General features: G+C 37.9%; 1 pseudogene across 1 annotated transcript in view; it reads right to left on the bottom strand.

Moving 5' to 3' along the window:
- The window catches only part of LOC308501822 (putative tetratricopeptide repeat protein 41), a 59929-nt pseudogene extending 46509 nt beyond the window's left edge, over positions 1–13420 (bottom strand). Inside the window, exons 1-3 of the transcript in view lie at positions 13240–13420; positions 12154–12227; positions 834–1641 (exon numbers count right to left, since the gene is read on the bottom strand). The product of the transcript in view is annotated as a putative tetratricopeptide repeat protein 41 (transcript). The remainder of the gene's footprint in view (positions 1–833; positions 1642–12153; positions 12228–13239) is intronic.
- Positions 13421–14104: the final 684 nt, after the last annotated feature.

The following is a 14104-nucleotide window of genomic DNA, read 5'->3' as shown; positions in this document are numbered from 1 at the left end:
ATGTGCATGCAATTCATTTGGTCATCCTATTAAAATGAAAATTCTAATTCAGCAGACCAAGATCCTGCATTTATAACAAGCTCCCAGATGATGCTGAGGCTATTGGTCCATGGGTGATTACCTTCTGAGTAGTCAGGGTGAAGGAGAACAAGCATGGATTTTGGAGTCAGAAGGACCTGGGTTCAGATCTTGAAATGGTCCCACGCTGATGATGACATCAAGTGAGTTAAGTATCACACAGCAGCTTTCATTTGTTCATCTGTAACACAGGAATTATAGTACCTAAGACCTTGCGTGGCTAAATGATGTAGATTAAATGTTATAACACACACAGAGCACTAGACAGTAAAAGGCAGTTCTGATGCCTTCATATCAGTTTCTCAACCTCGGCCATGGTGACTTTAGGAATGGAAGCTGTCTGTGCACCGTAGGGTGTTTAACAGTACCCCTGAGCTCCACCCCCTAGGGGCCACTAGCATGCCAACCATGACACTGCAAATGTCTTCAGACATGGACAAATGTCCCTCTGGGGGCAAAATCGGCCCTGGTTGAGAATCTCTGCCCTAGATCTACAGAAAAGATCCACAACTGCCGATATTTCAGGTCTTCTGTGAGCACCTGCACTTCCTAAATAGTCTTCCAAGATCCATTATTTGCTCTTAATTTCAGTTTCAAAAAATCTTCAAATGGAGAAATTCATGTTACAGGAATATGGTGACGATTTTAAATGCTTAAGGAATATTTTCAATCATTTTAAAATTCCTTTCACAAGGACATACAAAATACATTATTCACCTTATGCTGATAATAGATTTGGCTATCTCCATATTTACTATCCTATATTTTCAGTCATGAAAGTGGCTGGGTCAAGTTTTTCTATCCCAACCAACCAGTCCTGGAAAACCAGCTCACCCAACTCATGGGGATCTTGATAAAATCTGACAGGGAGCCCTTTGATAATAATCTTGACCCTAAGCTTTCCAATCCTTCATTTTTTGTCATCACTCATCAGAGAACCTGAGGACAATCTATCCTCCTTGTCTAAAGCCTTCAGCAGCATAGTTCTGGTCCTAAAGTTAAAATACCGAAATTGAGACTCATTTAGAAATACTGCCTGGATGATCTCAAACTCCATCAGGCTGCAGTTGGGATTCTCCAGGATGCAAGGATAACCAGGTTTGCAGCAACATAGAGATTCTGTTACACTGTGGATAAACTTGACAAGTCAATGGCTTTTGTGAACACAAAAGGTGAATAGTCAGGGTGAAAGTCCCCATATGTCTCACCCAGCATGCAGAGGAAGAAGGAAAAGCAGCTGTTCACATAGTCAAGCCAGAGCTCCAGATGTTGGGAGTGGAGACAAAATGGTGTCTAAACAGGTTGGATGGTAAAGGTGTTTGGGCCTTCAATGATGACCACCTCAGGTCTACAGCTTTGACACACGTGCCCCGGGAACTACAGAGTTCATTAAGTTGAGGGAAGATGCCATTGGCCAAAGTCTCTCTTTTCTTGAAAATCATTCAGAGTTGAGCAGATGTAAGGTTGAATGGGTGTCTGGGGCTTTAAAATGAATTTGGCATACCAGTCTGCATTCTCATTTGCCTTCTGGTTTATTTCACTTTGCTCAAGGACGACATCACACTCAAAACACAACAACTTTCACCTTGGCACAGCCACCAATCTCCACTGCTTCTAAGACTTCCCCCTAATTATGTTTGCTACAAACAGATTGAAATCATTCCCCAGAATTGCTTCCTTCTTACCGACGATTGAAGGTTTGAAATGCCAAACAACGGACAGATCAGAGTTGAAAACAATCTCAATTAAGTTAGCACTGAAAAAGAAAGAAAAAAACACATTCATTTTAGGAAGACAGCAAGTTCACATCTCCCCTGTTCTCCCAAAACTTCTTTGGAAGAACTGAGAGCCATGAGGTGAGTGGGCACGGGACAGAGCTCTCTCTCTTTTCCCCAGCCTCCCACTCTGCCTTTCCCTGATCCTTAGCCAGCTGCTACTTCTGCCCCCTACGGATTTGAAAATTAAGCAAGGGGTCTTGCTGAGAGTGTGAAAAGGAAGACAAACCCAGAAAAGTAGCCTTAGGTATCTAGGAGCAGGACAAGCCACGACCTGTGACTGTGACCCAAAGCAAGAATGAAAGCAGGTATGAAGTTGACATCAGGACAAAGAAACAAATCAGAGTATGATAAGGCCCAAGACCAGGAATGCACCTGGCAACTGAGAGGCAACAAAGTCTGGATCGAAGAACCTGATGGAGTTTTGTGCTTTTTCTCCTTCTTCTTCTTCTTTTTAATCTTAAATTCAGCTAATGGAAAAACACACACCCTCTAACAATAATGTAGATATGCTTGCATCTAGCTCAGAAACAAAAAATTAAATGAAAACAACTAGTTGAATGAGATTTTTCTTGATGCAAACTATTTCCACACTATTTCCATTGCTTTTTGGGTTATGTTTGGTGCTTTCACCTATGGAGAAACATATCATGTAATAATGCATAGGGCAATTTTTCATCAAGATCATCTGACAACTATATAATAACGCAGTGCCTTTTTAAAAAGTGTTAATACTTTTGCATTTAATTGTCACAATAATCCTGTGATAGATAATATTACCACCCGACTTTACAGATAAAGAAACAAAAGTTCATACATGATAAGCAACATGTCAGAAGTTACTTGGCTAATGAGCCAGGATCTAAACACAGGTCAGCCTGACTCCAGAACACATACATTATACTGCCTCCATATTATAGAGATAAGACTCTAAGTCATGAGACACTATAACTCTATGGGTGGGAAACACCTACCTAATAAACAATGTTGTAATAAACAGGTGGTGAGTTGAAAAATTAATTTAAACCATAATCTCACACTATTGTACCAAAAAAAATTCTGAAAAATGACAGAATGGGCATCATCGCTGCTTAATTAATAGATTTCTCACCAGTCACCTACATAGGAGGCTAGAATTAGATTAACAGCCCTCGCAAATACCCACTTTCTCTTATTCCCATGTCATCAGACGTCATTTCTATCTCAGTTACTATCGTGTCCCCAACACCTAGTATAATGACTGGCTCACAGTAGGTGTTAGGTAAATATTTGTTGCATGAAAAATTTTAATATAACTTTTAATGAAAAAAACATAATTAAATATTTATTAAACCTGGAGAGGACTTCCAAAAGTCAAAAGCTGTAGAAGAAACCACAAAAGATGGTGACATAATTACATTTTTAAAAACTTAAAAGGCATACAGACTATAAAAAATATTTGCTACAAATAAATTTATCTTTATTACAAGAAAAAGACTGACACACTAGTAGACTAATAAGTAAAACATACAAATAGAGAAAAAGAAAAACAATGCCAGAATGCATATAAAAGCGTATTCAACATTTCTAGAATTCAAATAAATTTAAAAATAAGTAATGATATCAATTGTTTTTAAAGCATAGCTAATCTAAATATTGGTGAAACTTCTATCTCCTATATAGCTATGGAACTGTAAATTATTAATTTTGGAAAACTAGTGAAAAGTATATTTGGAAACTAAATGGCAATGTGCTTCAAAATATATTATTTATAATGTTGACTCAATGATACTACTTTCTGAGAATTACTGCAGGGAACTAATCAAAATAGTGAAAAACTGCAGTCATTAAGATGTTCACTGCATTGTTTATGATAGAAAAAATGACAAAAGAAAGAAAACAAACTAGTCTTCACTAAGGGAATAACTAAGAGGATAAAAGTACAACCACTGACGGCAGCTTGTGCATCTACTAAAAAGACAGTTATGGATTTCTGTTTCCAGCCATGCTAGAATAACAGGGACTAGACTTGCTTACCCACTTCAAAAATAAGAAAACTGGACAAAATATGTGAAATACCTGTTTTCAGACATTAGACATCTGGCAGTCCAGGAGTGTAAGCCCTGAGAGAAGTAAACTAGAGGAGCTACATTATTATCAGAGAAAGCAGACTTCAGAAGAAGAGTATTACTCAGACTAGAGAGTGACATTACATTATGATAAAGTAGTCCACCAGAAGATGTAACAATCCTAAGAGTGTATGCACCCAACAACAGAGCTTCAAAATACACAAAGCAAAAACTGAGACATAGAAAGATCCTTAATATAGTTAGAGATTTCAACATTCCTCTCCCAGTAATCGATAATGCAAGTAGACAGATAATTATCAATGATATTCAAGATCTGAGAAATACTACCAAAACAATTTGACCTTATTGACGTTTTTTAGAATATTCCACCCAACAACCACAGAATACAGATTATTTTCAAGCACCCATAGAACAAGGACCATATTCTAGGCCAGGGGTTAGCAAATGACAGCCTGAAGGCTAAAGCCCACCTGTTGGCTATGTTTATAAAGAACATTTTATTGGAACACAGCGACTCCCATTCATATCCTAAAGTTCATACTACAACAGCTAAGTTGACAGCGATCATAATACCTACAAAGCCTAAAATATTTTCCATCAGGCCCTTTAAACAATAAATTGCCAACCTCCATTCTAGGCTATAAACCAAAAAGTCAACAAAGCTGAAAGAACTGAAATCACATACAACATGTTCTCTAACCAAGTGGAATTGAATTCGAAATTGATAATAAAAGGATACTTGAAAAATTCACAATCTTTGGAAATTAAACATTACATTTCTAAATAACTCGTGCGTTGAAGAGGAAGTCAAAAGAAATATTAGAATGGTGACAGAAGGCCGATCACTGATTGCCTGGTGAAGGATGGGCGAAGAAATTACTGGGGAGTTCACAGGGAACTCTTTAGGGCGATGGGAAAGTTCTATCTTAATTAGCATGGTGGTTAGGTGTAGGCATTCAGCAAAACTTATCAACTGAATATTTTAAATGGGTACACTGTGTTTTATGTAAGTTACGTCAAAATAAAGTTAATTCTTTAAAAATTTGAGAACTACATAGCAAGAGGAGAATGTTTATAAGTAAGGAGTAAGTGGAAAGGGAAAAAATAGGTATACGCCATAATAACAATAGTGCTAATAAAACGGCTAAATATGGGAATCGGTACAGAGGTTAAACGTACAAGCTCAGAAGAACCCCCTGGATTCAAGTCCTTACAGTAAGATTCTTAAATTCACTGTGCTTCAGTTTCCTCATCTGCAAACTAGGGATAACAGTACCTATGTCATAAAATGGTTGAGGAGATTAAAAAAGTCATTAGGTGCAAAATGTTAAGAACAGTGCCTATAACAAATATTCAGTGAATGTTACCTATCTTAATTAGGACAAATACATGTGAAGAAAAAAACAGGACAGAAAATGATAAAGTAGCTGTGTTAGAACGGTGAGATTATAGCAAATCTGTTTTTCTAACCAAAATGACTGTAAATTATAATTATATTATTTTACAATTAGAATTTTAAGTCAAAAAAATAATAATCACATCCACAATTGCTGTTTCTGCAGAAAGAGGGGGTTAATTGGGGAAAAACGAAGACAGAAAACACAGGAGACCTAAATGGAAGTAGGACATGACTTTTTTTGTTTAAAACAATTTAAGTCAAAAAAATTTGGAGTCAATATAAACCTGGCCTCATGGTCTGACTCTGACACTACTTCCTGCAGTTGTAAATCTGGAAATAATGACCACACCCATTGTGCGGGATTAAAAGAGACTTTGTATAATAAGCACCTCATGAATTTTTGAAATTAAAATTTTTCTTTTAACACTGCTAAAATGGACTTCTCATTAAAAAATATCCATCCCACAGATTTCTTAAGCAAGTTATCATGGTTTAATTTACATTTTACAATCTACAAGGTACACACCAAGCCCTTAATAAATGTTTCATATTTCTATTGTTTTCTGTGTTAATATTATCTCTACCCAAAATGTTTGACTTCATATTTCGCGATAAAGCAGCCTCAATGTTATCACTGTATTTATGACTGCACTTTATAACTAAAAGTTCTGAGAATATTAATTAACTGGTCAAATATTCCTCTGACCTTTCACGGAAATTTCAATATTTTAAGGCTTAGAAATTTCTATATTCAAATGCCATACTCTCTACTCCCAATGATCACAGCATCTAACTTGAGTAATTTTACTCTGACAGCCCCAAACTGTACCTTTTCTTTTAAGCTTTTTTATGTTTAAAATGTAAATCAGTGGGAATGTAAATTGGTACAACTTTCCTAGAGGGCAATTTGCCAGTGTACATTAAAAGCCTTTTAAAACAAGTCATATATTTTTACCAAGCATTTCAATTTTAAGAGTTTATTCTATAATACTTGTCTTTAAGGATTTCTTTCTAAGGATTTTCATTGCAGAAATATTTATAATGGTTTAAAAAATGGTAACAAATTAAAGGTCTCAAAATAATAAATCGGAAAATTACGACATAGTCATGACATGAAATAATGTACACCCATTAAAAGGTATCTTGTAAAAATATTTGTTTTTAATATTGTTTAACACATATTGGCAAGTGAAAAAGGCAGTTATAAAACAGTATTATTGTGTGATCCTAATTTTAATTTTAAAGTATCTATGTTAAATATTAACAAAGACACCAAGATGGTGATAGTGCTATATCTAATAAACACATATGGGTTATTTTAATTTCTTCCTTGACCTTTTTGTAATTTCCAAATTTTTTTTAAATTTATTGGGGCGACAATTGTTAGTAAAATTACATAGATTTCAGGTGTACAATTCTGTATTACATCATCTATAAATCCCATTGTGTGTTCACCACCCAGAGTCAGTTCTCCTTCCATCACCATATATTTGATCCCCCTTACCCTCATTTCCCACCCCCCAGCTCCCTTACCCTCTGGTAACCACTAAACTACTGTCTGTGTCTATGAGTTTTTGTTCCTCATTTGTCTTGTTCTCTTGTTGTTTTTGGTTTATGTACCACATATCAGTGAAATCATAGGGTTCTCTGCTTTTTCTGTCTGACTTATTTCACTTAGCATCATACTCTCAAGATCCATCCATGTTGTCACAAATGTTCCTATATCATCTTTTCTTACCGCCGAATAGTATTCCATTGTGTATATATACCACAACTTCTTTATCCATTCATCTATCGAAGGATATTTTGGTTGTTTCCATGTCTTGGCCACTGTAAACAAAGCTGCAATGAACATTGGAGCACACGTGTCTTTATGGATAAATGTTTTCAGATTTTTTGGGTAGACATCCAGGAGAGAGATTGCTGGGTCATATGGTAATTCTATTCGTAATTTTCTGAGGAACCTCCACACTGCTTTCCATAACGGCTTCACCAGTCTGCATTCCCACCAACAGTGTGTGAGGGTTCCTTTTTCTCCACAGTCTCTCCAACACTTGTTACTATTTGTCTAGTTGATGAAAGCCATTCTGACTAGGGTGAGGTGGTATCTCATTGTGGTTTTTATTTGCATTTCTCTGATCATCAGTGATATTGAGCATTTTTTCATATGTCTATTGGCCATTTGTATGTCCTCTTTGGAGAAATGTCTCTTCAGGTCCTCTGCCCATTTTTCAATTGGGTAATTTCCAAATTTTTTATAACACATATTTGTGACTTTTGAAATCATTAAAATTTTTTTCTTTAAAAAAAGGCTTTCAAACTCTTTCAGGTAGTCAAGAGGTATGTGGTAGGTAAAACAACGTAAGACATTTTTAAAATATGAGTTCTACATTGTTCTGCCATTACCGGACTCTGGGGTCTCATTTAATTTCTCTGGACCTCAAATTTCATAAGATTATTTTTTTTTTTAGAAAAGGAAGACTGGGGAGGCTTGAAATGGGAGCATAAATTGGTATAGCCATTTTTGTAGAGGAAATGCTAAATATCCATGAAATTTTGAATGCACATACTCTTTGACCTAACTATTCCAAAACTAAAAATTTATCTTCCAGATAAACTTGCACAAATATGAAAACCTGTGCATATTAAAACATTCCCTGCAGCACTGTCATAGCAACAAACTGGAAACAAGACAAATGCCTATCAAACAAGGGAGTAGATAAAAGGAAATGAGACATCCAAGATGTATGAATATGGAATAAGCTAATGTGTAGAGTATCGTTCCATTTAGCTTTAAAAAATTAAACATTTCATTTTTAATTTTAACACACACACAAACACACATTTCTGGAAGGATGCATGAGAGAATGAAAACACTGGAGTGGGGCGAAACTAGAGCTTTTACCTTTGATCTTATACTTTTCCATTCCAATTTGGGGTTTTTTTAACCATGAAAATATATTAGTTTTATAATTTAAAACTGAGAGGGAGCGCTATGGAACTACATGATTTCTAAGATTCCTTCCAGCTCTAAAACTCTGTTAAGTCCCTAACATACAGTGTTTCCCCAAAAATAAGACCTAGCCAGACAATCAGCTCTACTGTGTCTTTTGGAGCAAAAATTAATATAAGACTCTGTCTTATATTACATGGCATAACATTACATTACATTATATTATATAAGACCCAGTCTTACAGTAAAATTAGACCGGGTTTTATATTAATTTTGCTCCAAAAGATGCATTAGAGCTGATAGTCCGGCTAGGTCTTATTTTCGGGGAAACACGATAAATTATCAACATGGCTGATTTGATCATGCAAATTATCAAATTTATTTACCACAATTTAAAATTTAGCAAATCTCTTATTTGAAGTAAATTCAATTCCTCCTCTGCTCTGCTAGAGTTCAAAATTGATAGAGGACAACTGTATATGTTTTAATTGACCTGTTTTTCTAAGCAGACTCTAGGGAGATGTTTGTTTTTAATTAATAGAAAATAAAATGTAAACTACAAAACTACAGGTGAATTTAATTTATAACAAGTTTCAACTTTCTGATTGTATGTAACAGAGTCACAGCACCCAGAGATTTTACTAGAAAATGCAGGTAAATATTTTATAAACCAAAAGTCAATACTCAACAGGGTCACGTGGTGTGAATTGGGGTAGGGGATAGGAATAAGATCACAAACAATCCAAAATTTCAGTTAAAACAAAAGTATAGTGTAAACTATAATTCCTATTACATTAAATATCTAGAAACATGTTGTTCTACAGCCAAAAATAACACAAGTTCCATAGTTTGGAAACATTAAACATCATATAAATTGTTTGATGAAAAGCTACCAAAAGGGTAACATGAGAAAATAATTACGGTTGTTTAATGTCTTAGTTGAAATCTTGATATTCTTTTGAAACATTAAAACAGGACCAAGGACTTTCGCTATTATAACATACAAAACGTATTCATCGACTATGTTATTGGTAAGGCTTCCAGTCAACATTAGGCTATTAGGAGTTAAGTTTGGGGGGAATCAAAGGTTATGGATGGATTTATGACTGCGCAGGGGATCAGTGTCCCAAGCCCCATGTTGTTCAAAGGTCAACGGTACTGTGATGTACAATTTGAAGCAGACTAACCCTCCTACCAAAACAACTAGACAAGCTTGATAAGATTCTTGAGAATTTATTTAAAGCCATCAGATAGCTACCCAGGCAATGAAGAGTTTGAAGAGACAAGATTCCAGAGAGAAGAGAAAAATTAGAGAAGTGAGCCCTACATTCTCTGTTGCCTTTCCCCTCCAAGCACTTGCTGATTCTTATGCCACAGAGAAACAATATTCTTAGAAGAGGGTGCAAGGCTGATAAGCTAAGCAAAGCTCGGGAGCCTCATAGTGCTAGGAAGACAAAGCTGGAGTTCAGGGCCCACCAAGGAGAAGGCCTGGTAAACCCAGGCTTTCCGTTGTATTTTCTGGATGCTCAGTCTTAGTTAAGGCCTCCCCAACCCCTAGCATGTACTCACAGGCTCTTATTTTCTCCTAAACTGAATTTACTTTCTATATGGTGTAAGATGGGAGTCAATTTTATTTTCCTTGAAATGGATAACCAGCCAGCATCATTTATGAAATAAACTACCCTTTCCCCTCTAAATTGAAACATCGCTTTTGCCGTGTATTATACTGAAAGTCTATTTCTGAATTCTCTCTTGTTGCACTGATCTGTTTGTATATTCAAACATGTAGTGACATTTATTATTCTTTTTGACTGTGCAGCATCTGAATCCCCTTCCCATGTTTGAGAAAATCCCCATCTTACGATTCTATCCGTAGGAGCCCATCCTTCACAAAAGAAGCTGAAAATGTCAGAGCCTTTCTCAGGTTCCCTTAAAGCTAGGGTGTGACAGCAGTCAGCTTCTAAAATGGGTCCCAGTGATCTGTGATTCCTGGTATTCACACCCTTGCGTAATCCCCTCTCTCATTGAGCAAGGTTATTGCAGAAATGATGGTACCGGTATGTGATTTCTAAGGTTAGTTATGAGTTACTGTGGTTCCTGCCTTGTTTTCTGACTTGGATCATCACTCAGTCTGGGGAAAGCCAGCTGTTATACCGTGAGCACCCGCAAGTAGCCCTGTAGAGAGACCCATGTGATGAGGAACTGAGACCTCCTGCCAATAGCTGTGTGAATGAGCCATCATGGAAGCACACCCTCCAGCCCAGTCAAGCCTGGATGACTGTGGCCTCTGAGAGACCCTGAGGCAGAACCATTCAGCTAAGCGCTCCTAGATGCCTGACCTACACATACTGTGTGAGATGAGAAACATTTGGTGTTCAACCTGCATAGTTTGGGGGTAATTTGTTACACAGCAATGGATAATACATAGAGTACAGCACCTTACCCAAGTTCTCCACTTATTTTATATTCTTCAATAAGATTTTCTAGTTTTCTTCACATAGGAGCTATGTCTTTCTTGTCTAGTTTATTCCTAAGTATTTTATGGGTTTTATCTCTAATATGAATGAAACATTAAAAATTTCCACTTACGTGTTTTTGCAAGATTAGAGCAAGTCTATTGGTGTTTACATGTTTATCTTGTAGTCAATAATTTACCAGATTCTCATATTTATTATGTCTGTGAGTGTGTGAGCGCGCGTGTGCTTTCCCCCCTAACTAGAGTCTCTCAGGTTTCTGAGACATACAGTCATTTTACCAGTAAGAAGGAATTTCAAAATAAAAGACTTGAACTTTTCTAAAATTAATGCCAATTACTTCATTCTCTTGTCATGCTGTTACACTCTCTTAAACAGTGAGGGACAATACTGAGAATAGCGGGTATCTCTGGTTCCTGATTCCTACTAAAATGGGTTTCCGTGTTTTGTTGTTTAGAATGAGAGTTGCTTTTAGTTTGGTGGGGCTTTTTGTTTGTTTGCTTTTTGGTTGAGATATAATTTACATATCAGAAAAGTCACTTTTTTAAACGTATAGTTTGATAAGTTTTAACCACCACTAAAATCAAGATCAAGAGTATTTCCATCACCCAAAAAAAGTTTCCTCATACTCTTTTGCAGTCAGGCTTTTATATCTTTGCTTCAGTTTAAATAAGATACATGCGGGAAGCATTTGATATCTTGCTCCCTGGCACACGTCTTCAGTTTGGCTCAAATAAACCCTTATAAAAAAATTAAAAATTAAATAAATAAGATACAGGTGCTTATGATGCAATTCCACTGTTAATATTTGTTCAAGCTCTGTATGAATAGAGACCATATCTATATTGCTTACTCCTACACTGCCAGCACCTTGTATAATACTTGGTATATCGCAGGTCTTCAACACTTACTGAGTTAATAAATGAATGAATAAGTGAACCAATCAACCAACCAACAAATTCACCTTGGTGCTCAGCCCCATTCCTTAATGCTCCCTGATGCCAACTGCTTTCCTGCCTTTATCTCCCAGGTCTGCATTCTCCCTGACTCCTCACTGGTGCACAACAGCTATCTACCAGGTGAGCAATCCATTGCCTCAAATGACATCCCTTTGCCTATCTGGTTTTTTCTTCCAAGAAGAAGCCGAACAACATCAAAAACAACAAAGGTGGCTGTTTCCAGTAATGTCCATTGACACAGAGTGTCAAAAGGGACAAACTAAAATTAGGAAGCAAGGGAATCAGATCCAAAGGTAGGCAGTTTGATATCAATCTTCAGTGTAAATTCTGAAGGAGCTAGACCAAGACGGAAACTGACCATAAATACTGGGTTAAAAGTCAGAAGTGGAGACCACGGTGGAGAAACAGCAAGGCTGCGAACTGGGGGAGCTGCCCATTACTCCTACAGGACGCACAGCCAGCGTCTTCTGCCAGTCTACTGTGTTGTGTTCTGCCTGCTTCATACATTTCCCACCATCACCTGCAAAAACATATACCCACAAACAATGGATCTATTTTGGAGGGCCTGTCTCATTCTCAGTTCCCTCCAGGTGCAGCACTAACTACATACACACCACTAAACAGGTAAGATGGAATTCGCAGTTTCAGAACTGGCTACTGACTTGTTCAGAGCTAGAGAAAACGGTGAAAAAACTGAGCTATGAAGTGCAGAAAAGTGAAGAAACTCATCTTTTTCTAAAGACAAAACAATAAGAGTGAAAACATACAAAGACACAATTCTTTGAGATTTCTGAACGTAATTAACACCCTAGTATACTCTAAAAATAAAAATGCAAGCACAGAAGCATTAAAAAAAAAAAAAGGCTGAGTAAACTACCCTTTGCTTACTAATAGCCAATGTTGGTAATTTGGGCAGATGTAAATAAGACACCACCACAATGTGTAGACAGCAACCACAGAAAGAAGATAGGCAGACCTAAATAGGGGAAGTTATAAAAGACTACAGAGACTATCACTGAAAAGCTTGTCTTCGGGAATTCGGATGATTATATGAAAACAAATTCGAAGTTTAATTTCCCTGGAGGAAGCCATAAGGAAGAGGGAGGAGAGTTTTAGCTGGAAACGGGGAGCGAGTCCGAGGGGGATGTAAAGACTAGATTAAAGAGACATAAAAAATATGTCCAAAGACACAAGCCTAGTGAGGGACTTCCCTCACTGGGAAGACACCTGGTGCTTCATGTGTCTTTCTGATCGCTGACTGGGTATTTCTATGAAGTTACAAAGCAGCTCCTTTCATTTACAGCTCGACAGGTTTTGCTTTCAAATACCTGCAGGTGTATCCTCCCGCGCGCTGGCAACGAAACGTGTTTTCCTCTTCTGTGGTACCACGCTCGCCACCTAACTTAACAGCGGGGACTTGGGGACTGCCGGGTCACCAGCTTTGGACTTTACGAAGAAGTCAAGGGCATCAAAGTTGTTTGCAATTTCCCTCAAGGAAGAAGAAAAATAAATAAATTAAAAACCCTCACTACCTTTTTCTGTAAACCTAATCAGGGAGGCCTCGGGATTCCCGCAGCGGAACGCGCAGAGGGACTGAAGGGAAGGGTCAAGTTGCCCAAGTGACCGAAAAGAAGCCTGATTTGGAAACGTTTCCAAACGTTTGGAAGGTGTTTCCAAGCCTGAAGAGGAACCCAGACTCAGGCCGACCCCCATAACACGGCGCGGCCTTGGCCAAGGCGTGGCGGCTTTCTAGGCACGCTTCAAAAGCTGTGTACATTTCAGAGTCCTGGAATAGGTACAAATCGCTACTGCGACCGGAACGAAACGTAAAATCGTAAAACACGCAGCAGAGTTCACGCAAGGACTTGCTGGGATAATGTGGAAAAAAGGGCCAAACTATGCAGCTGGCCAAAGACTACGATTCCCAGCATTCAATACAGTGTACCCCCTACCGTGTTGCATGCCGGGATTGAAGTTACACACCACCCCATCCCCATCTAAAAGCGATCCGGGGATTTTCAACTACCTCTCACGTATTTCTCTTTTTCGAGAAGTACTACCAAATAGAAAGCTCACTGAGAAAATTCGCACTGGAATCCATCCAACGTGACTCCACGTGTAGTCAGAGGAAAGATGAAGAACGCGTTGCCATGGCTACCGTTTCCCCTGGTCACGGAATAAACGCTCTCTAGGATCCGGAAGTGGTTTCCCTGTGACCTCTCCAAAAAGAGGGATGTGTTCTGGGCTGACGTTAATTGGACGGTTTCCCAAAGAGGCCAAAGCTTCCCAGGCAAAGGGGCGGTCCCGCGTGAAAGGGGCCCGCGGAGCCCTTTGATTGGAGATTAGCAGCTATGGATGACGAATCGGAAGGAGCCACGCTTCGGGCATCGGGCACCG

The sequence above is a fragment of the Rhinolophus hipposideros genome, assembly GCF_964194185.1.
Source record: "Rhinolophus hipposideros genome assembly, chromosome: 9".
NCBI classification, from domain to species: Eukaryota; Metazoa; Chordata; class Mammalia; order Chiroptera; family Rhinolophidae; genus Rhinolophus; species Rhinolophus hipposideros.
Note: the sequence above shows the minus strand (reverse complement) of the source record. Positions and strands in the feature narration are given on the sequence as shown.